At 55.6% G+C, this 7,744-nt stretch overlaps 1 long non-coding RNA gene across 2 annotated transcripts in view; it reads right to left on the reverse strand.

Moving 5' to 3' along the window:
* LOC310880078 overlaps positions 1 to 7,644 on the reverse strand; it is a 39,720-nt gene extending 32,076 nt beyond the window's left edge. For both annotated transcript variants that reach the window (XR_014571365.1, XR_014571366.1), the window contains exon 1: positions 6,826 to 7,644. This is a non-coding gene — a long non-coding RNA (uncharacterized lncRNA). The remainder of the gene's footprint in view (positions 1 to 6,825) is intronic.
* Positions 7,645 to 7,744: the final 100 nt, after the last annotated feature.

Here is a 7,744-nt window from a genome sequence, read left to right on the forward strand (position 1 = left end):
AAAGCGCTGGGACACTTTTTCAGCCTGCACTTGACAGTGGGGATGTGATAACATCGGAGATGCTGAGCGGAGAGCATCTCTTGTGGAAGATTGATGATGCCAGCAACGAACCGAGCCAAAAAGATCACATCAGCCTCCGTCTGCTCAGAGCTGAGTGCTGCCGTGTGGAGGACCCCAAAAAGCTGGCTGATACGGGGCCAGCCATGGGTTACCCAACACCAGTGAGCCAGACATGGTGCTGTGTCATCCTGCTGCCCCGTGCTGGGTTTCCCTGCTCCCAGCCAGGGAGTGAGCAGCTCTTTTGTCCCTGAACCCAGTGGGCCGACAACACTTCATGTACCAGCTAGATCTCTCCGGCACTGCACAAATGTTAAGGAAACCTTACGAAAACCCATTAGAACATGACCCAGTAGCAGGCCAGCTAAGGACTGCCCAGCCCTTCTGCAACTCAGCCATTTTCCTGAGCTCTGCCAGCACATCCGAGCCCTAGCCAGGCTCAGACCCTAGCCGAGGAGCAGAGGTGTCCCAGTGCCACGGGATGGGGAAGAGCTCACGGAAATGCCTCCCCCCACAGGTTAAGCACGTGTAAGAGCTGCTTCCCACGTTGGCATGAGGGGAGGAAGCACCAGGCTGTATTTTTCCGTGGCTAACCCAGCAATTGCCTGACCTTCTCCTGGCAGCCACTCCTCTCCTTGGAGGCAGCTGGAAGCAATTCTCTTTTCCAGATGGGGACTGGACCCCACAATGCTCGCACCAAGCAGGGTCCACCTGCTGCCTTATTTCTGCCTCCTGCTAATTTGCAGGGACTGTCCAGGACATGGCACTGCTCACACTCACCTGGTGCCCTTGCCTGGGGATTTGCTCACCTGCTTAATCCAGAGGCACCAGAGCCCTTGGCTGTTGCAGGTTAACCCTAAACCCACGTCACCTATGCCCATGTCCTCTCATTTTGGGTGTCTTAGTGCCAGCCTTGGCAGGCAGGCATCCAAATCCCCTCTGCTCCGAGCTGCATGGACAGAACAAAAGCGTGGCTATCTCAGTGTTACCAACCCTCATTTTGAGAATCCACCTGGGAACGCCCAGGCACCCAGGCTGGCTGCTGCCCCCAGGAAGCAACAAACTCCCTCTGACGCCTCAAATCCAGCCAGATTTTGCCCCGTTGAGATGCTGATAGACCAAGCCTTGGTCACTGGCTGCTGGGTGTGCTCTGCCAGCCCCTTCACCCACAGCCAACTGTGCTGACTACCCACCATGCTCACCTAACAATGCCATCAGCAATACCTGCTAATAGTTCATTATTATTTATTACTGCTGCTGCCTAGTGCCTGCTGGGAAGGTTAAATAAACCAAATGCTGCCACAGATGTTGCCCACGGCATGGGGAGCAAGGATGTGGAGGAATAACAGGGAAAACAACTTTCCAATTTCCACCCCCCACTCCTGGAAAAAAAATAAAAAGGAAGAGGAAAAAAAATATCCCTTTCAGAGCAAGGATGTGGTGAGGGCCCGACAGCCTCCCCTGACACGCGAGCCAGGATGTGGAGATGCTGGCTTTTCCAGGAGGAAAGGAGGGATTTTACCATCTCCTCCAGTCAATGAGGATTTAATTCATCCTAGCTCTGGGCAGGTGCTGGCAGTGCCACATCCCCTCACCCCCCTCGCTGGCAGGCAGCCACTGGCCCTGCCTCAGTTTCCTCAGCTGTAAATCAGGATAACTCTCATCTATGGCAGAGCTTAGTGTGTATCCACAAAGCCCTGGGAGGCCTTCACACCTTCCATCATCCATCATCATCTAAAAGGTGACCACGGGGTTTTTGCGGTGCAAAGAGCAGGTCCCAGGCATCTGCCCTTCGGGGCTGGGGCTGTCTCCCTTCTCCCCTCCCATCCTGCAGCAGCGGGCTCCTTCCCCTCGTCTCCTTCCTGCACGGGCCAGAAGCGGAGCCAAGCTAATAATTCAGATGACAGAATTAAACTGATCCTGATTAGAAAAAGCCTTTACCCTGAAGAGAGCAAAACCTGGCTCCGGGCTGCCCTGTAATCCAATAGTCTCCCACGGCTGCCGCAGCGAACCTGAAACCTGCCTCCAGGCAGAGGCACTTTGTCCTGGAACAAGGGAAGTTAAATGTGTCTTAATGGGAATTTTGACACGTTTTGCTTTGATTTCACTGATGTTACAAAAGTAGCTGTTAGGAAATATTTCAGCCCCCCTGTGCGGGGCCGGACCCTTGTGAGAGGGACGATGGCTGAGAGGCTGTGGTGCCCGGTCTCCTCCACACTTCCCTGGGTGCAAGGACTTCATTTGGGGTCTGTTGTGGAGCCAGGAGCCCCACAGGTTTGCAGTGACACCTGCGGGGCAGCTAGCATCATGGATGGGACCTGTTCAAGCCCCTCATAAGGCCAAAAAAAACCAAAAGGTTTCATCAATTTATTTCCACCTGGCACCAAAACAGCAGCTGGCATTTCCCTGGCCTTCGGTGACTTGGGGCAGGGGGAGTCCGGTCTGCATTAAATGCACCCCATTGGCATTCCTGGTGCTTCCCAGTCCCAGTTCAGCCTGGTGGGCACCCTGCTGGGCTCACAGCTCGCTCCCAAAAAGTCTCAGCCCAGTAACAGGAGTTAGTGGATGCCACAGGGCATGTCCTGGTGCAGCCCAACTGTGTGCATGGGCAGATAACGCGGTGTGAATGCAGAGAAGGAGGTGGCAAACGGATGGGATGAGACTTTAGTGGTGAACGTACTTAGATGGGAAGCTCAAAACAAGGCTCTTCTCCCCCAGCATCTCCCCCTGCACATGGCAGAGCCTTTGCAAGCCCTGCAGGGACCAGGTCCCACCTCCAAACACAGGTGCCCCCAGCAAGGCTGCTGCAGGGCAGGCAAGAAGGGCAAAGCCCAGTGCAGGACAGCACTAATTTTAGTGAGCCTGAACGCAATTACCCCAAGTGGAAGACGTAAAACTAACAAACAGCCGGGGTTGTGGGGTTGCAGGAGGCATCTCCGTGCACCTCCCTGGGGACCGTGTTTACTCATAGTGGCTTTTCCTGCTCCTGCAGCCCCATCCCCACCCGGCTGCCTCGGCCCACGTCTGTGAGCTGTTTTTTGTTGGTTTAACGCGATGCTGCGATTCTAACCCAGAGCCTCGGATTGTCAAACAGTTTTTCTTTTATTTTCTTTCCTTTAGGAAAAAAAAAATACAGCTGAACTAATTTGATGAAAGGGGAAAATAAAACGTAAGCCAGACTAAACACATGCAGTTCCTACCTACAGCCAGGGCCCAGCTTCTCCCAGGCCAAAGTCAACACATGTCAATTTTTAACATGACAGGGCTTTAAAAGGGAGGTTTGAGCCCTGGATGAGAGGCGGCTGGAAAACGTTAATAACAAGGTCTGTCAATTAAAGGCAAGCATGACATGCCACCAGGACAAGGGCTGGGGGTTTTCCCTTCCTCCCCTTCTCTTCCCTCTTAATTTGATGAAAAAAAAAGGGGTTTATGGAGAAATCCATCCTTTCGTCCAAGAAATGCAGCCACATTACCAAATGAAGGATGGTCTTTGTTTAGGAGCCTTGAGAACAGCCCAGCAGAAAAGGGTCAAGACCCCCGGGTTAAGGAAAGCACAGCCCCGAGGGATGCTCCCAGCACTGCTCCCAATTCACCTGCATCCATGGAGCCATGGATGTGCTAGGGCAGGATGCTCAGCTCCTGTGATGGTGTGCCTGGTGCACTGGAAATTGCTATTTTGGGGTTCCAGAGGAAAAAAATGCTTTTATCAGTCCCATAGGAAGCACTGCTATGGTTCTGTGGGCTGGGCAGATTTCTGCCCAAAGTCACTCACTTGTTTCCAAAACAGAGCTGGGAAAAACAAGGGGAAGGGCAGTGCAGCACAGCCTGACCAGCTTCTGGAGGTAAAGGCAAAATCCTTCATGGGTAAGGGGAGTGGGTGCTTCATTAGGGGTGGAGGGGAAAGGGCTTTTCCCCAAAATGCTGGGAAAAATCTGCCCGCCATACTGGGAGCAGGGTGCTGGGCTCTGGAACAGCATGAGTGGCTCTCAGCTGCAGGAGCAGGTAAAGATTCAGCCTAGAGGGAAACAGCAGAGATTCATTTCTCCTTCAACACCTAAATAAACACTGCGCCCACAGCCACACACTGCACGCCGTGGCGGTGTGCATTACACATCCACAGCGCAGGAACCGGCCGGCGGAGCGGCTCCGATATCCCGGCTGCAATATCCTGTCCCCGACAGCGGCTCAGCCAGATGCCGTGGGAGGCGTAAAGAGCCTGCAGCAGCCAAACACAGCCTGCTCTGCCGCCCAGCACCGACTGTCCTGGCCTCTGAAGGGCAGAGGACCCTCCTGGAGACATGCAGGCACGGGCACCGTGTCCACCCGGCACACACTGCGGGGCTGGAGATTTATGGGGCTGCTGCAAGGAGCTGGGTGCAGGACTCAGCTCTGCTGCCTCATACCCTGCTTGCCAGAGCATAATGGGTGAGCTGGGCTCCAGCCCCGTTCTCAGATTGTGTTTCGCTTTCCCTGGCCCAGCATCCAAAGCCTCCGTCCAGCACGCACGAGGCTCCCTTGGCAAGGCCAGGCAGAGCCAGCCCAGGCTGCTTTTTTCAAACAGGTCCCAAGGCCTGGCCCCTGAGGGGGTGAAAGTCTCTGCCACCAAAAAGCCAGCCTGGGGTGGCTGGGGGGCATTGGATTTTAAGACAAAGCTCAGAAAGCCTGCGGCTGTCCCTGCCCACAGCTCCTGGAGAAACACTCCACCGACACATCCCGCTGCTGCAGCCCTCACCTGGAGCAGTGGCATCTCCACAGGTGGAGGACAACCCGCCCCAACAAAGGGAGCACCTGGGCTGGAGTCGGTAGCTCCTCATGCTCATCATCTAAATCGTTAGCTCCGGGGCTGCTGACAAGCCCTGTGCGCCTCTGCACCGCCGTGCGGGGCGACCGCCGGCTGTCAGCCCCACACTGCCAGCACAAAGCCCAGGACACAGGTAGCAGGACCTGGGATGATTTATGCCTCCACAGCAGATGCATTGTTTGGGTTTTTCAAGACATGCTGTCAGCCCTGGCTCAGAGGAGACCGAGCCTGGGGAGCCGACCACCCTGCGGCCAGCAGGGACCATCCCTACGTCTCAATCCCGACGGCTGCCTGCTGTCACCGTGCCCGCACTGTCCTCAAGTCCATGGGTCCACCCTGCGCTGCACTTCACACATGCTCCTCTCATCATTCTCCAAATCTCCAGCACAGCCTCACATGTTGTCCTCATCCCTGCCCTCCTCCGGGCAGGCAAATCAGCTCCCCGCAGTATCATCTACCCAGATCGCACAGCGCAGACAAAAATATCGAAGGAGAACCCTTCTAAATCAAGTTCGTGCCCTGTGTCAAGACAGGTTAGCCTTCCCCCTCCCCAGATAAAGGGTACAGATGTTAAACTGATGCCACGTTTGATCACAGCCAAAAAGCCAAGAGGGCTTCAAACGTTCATTCATCTCGAGCTGCAAGCGAGGCCGATTCTCGCTAATCAGGTAATTACTCTGCCTCTCCCCCAGCACAAAGAGCAGCCGTGCAGCGGGAAGGTTTCCTTCCTCCCCGGGACCCTGCTCAGAGCTGGGCTCAGAGATTTGCAGGAGAGTTCCCCCCTTTTAAGAGACGGGGCTGGGAACGTGGGGCTGGATTCAGCAGGATTGCTCTGGAGCAGGATTGGGCCCCGGACTCTTGAGCTTCCTGCTCGAGATGAGCGTCTTTGATCTAAGCACATCAGGGCTGTTGGCATCACCACGAGATCAGGAATGTAGGGAGCCACGAGGGACCAGCAGGGCTGACATCCTCCTCAAACTCCACAAGATCTTTTCAGACAGCAAGGGGAGCAAGGATAAATCAACACCTCCAGTGTGGTACGAAGCGAGCAATGAGCAGACAAAGCTGCCCACGAGGGCCTGACGGAGCAGAGCAGAACAAGGAGATTTTCTTCCCGGAGACGTCTGCTGGAAGCAGTCTGAAACAATTCCATTTATGTTGCCTTTTAATAGCAAGGTCAGCTCCTTTCTTCCTACCCCGACATCCTCCATCAGGGCCTCTTTCTGGGAACTTGCAGCAACGCGCCAGATGTCACCGAGAGACAGAAAAACAACCGGGGGCCAAACTGGGGCATTTCACCGCTGCCCCCAATCCCAAACCGCACTGAGCTGCCTGAGGCATGTGTGTAGGGGGGTGAGCAATACCCCTCACGGGCCATCCCTGGGTACCCAGGGCCAGCAGGAGCCCTTTCCTCCTGGGCACAAGCAGCTGTGCTGCTCCCACAAAAAGCCACCTTACAGCAGCCCCAGCAACTGGAAAGCATCTAAACCACAGCCCAAAGGAGACATGTTCCCCTCACCCTCCCCATGCTTTGCCTCTTGCTGTGCTCAGGAACGGGGTGAAGGATCTCCTCTGTACCAGCTCTCCCGTCAGCATCAGCCCCAGCCAGCGCCCAGCTCCCTGCTCCTCGGGGACAAGGGGGTGGCCGTGCCAGCGAGCAGCTCCCCGACCCCGCTGGGACACAGATCCTTGTGCTCAGCCCCCTGTGCTGCTGGCCACCAGCGGCAGACCTCACAGGAAGGCCAGAGCCACGGGGGGAGTCCAACGTCACCACCCCAAGGAGCGGAGGAGCAGCTGGACCACCCCTTTTTGGCTAGGGGACACGGTTATGGCCAGATTTCTGGGGGGGGCGCTTTCAGGGTTGCAGACCCCAGGCACACAAACACCACGTCAGCCGCTGCCCGGGGTGAGGAGGATGCAGTAGGGAAGAAAAGAAACCACAAGGCTTAAAAAAGAAAACCACCTACATTCGGGGACACTCTGTGCTCCTCTTCAAACTTTCAGCTCAGGGCACGTTTCCAGGCTTCTTCCTTTTAATAAAAAACCCCGAAAGCAGGAACACAGCTACCTTCTTTCTAAAGGCAGGTAAGGCATCCAGTCCCAGGATCCAGGGCTAAAACCACAAAGCTTTAGCCCTAAAAACGCAGCTCTCTGCCCTCTTCTGAGAGGGGCAGAGGGAAGCAGAGACCAAAGGGAGGGGAGAGCCCAGGCGGGGGGCTTTTATAGGTGCGCAGGTGTCCCGGGTGGGCCAGGCAGGTGGGGAAGCAAGGGCTGTGAACAGAACCACAGGTGTGGACGGGCACACGCACAAATTACCTCTCTTGGTTTTCCAGGTTTTCAGGAGTGACCTTGGGAAAAAAAAAAAAGGAAGAGCCGTAGTTCTTCATGTCGAGGGTGATAACCCGTTTGTCACCGTGCAGGCTGTCTGAGGGCTGCCCACGTTTTACTTTATTGCATTCCTGGGTGTCACCAAAACCCAGCTGAATTACTCTGCCAACTCCATCATAAAATAAATAAATAAAAAAGTAAATAAAAAAGTGGGGGGAAAAGTGACTTTGCTTTACATCTCCGCGGCACGCTGGAGACCGGTGCTTAGACCTCTCCACTTACCTTTATCATTTTTATATATATATTTTTTTTTTTTGCGTGAAACCAGCGGGTGAAAGGCTCCGAGCCCCTCAGCGGGACACCATCCCCGACCCTAAATCGGGCATGTTTCATCACCGCACCTGCGGCCCCCCCCAAAATATTCAGCAGCCCACCAAGGGCTCAGGGCGCCCGGTGCCCCCCCGGTCCCCCCCCCGGTGCCCCCCTGCGCCCCCACCCCGGGCTCCAGCCCCGAGCTCCGGCCGCCGGCGGAGCGGGGCCGCGCTGCGCGTCCCCGGG

This window comes from Anser anser (genome assembly GCF_964211835.1).
Source record: "Anser anser genome assembly, chromosome: 12".
Classification (NCBI taxonomy): Eukaryota; Metazoa; Chordata; class Aves; order Anseriformes; family Anatidae; genus Anser; species Anser anser.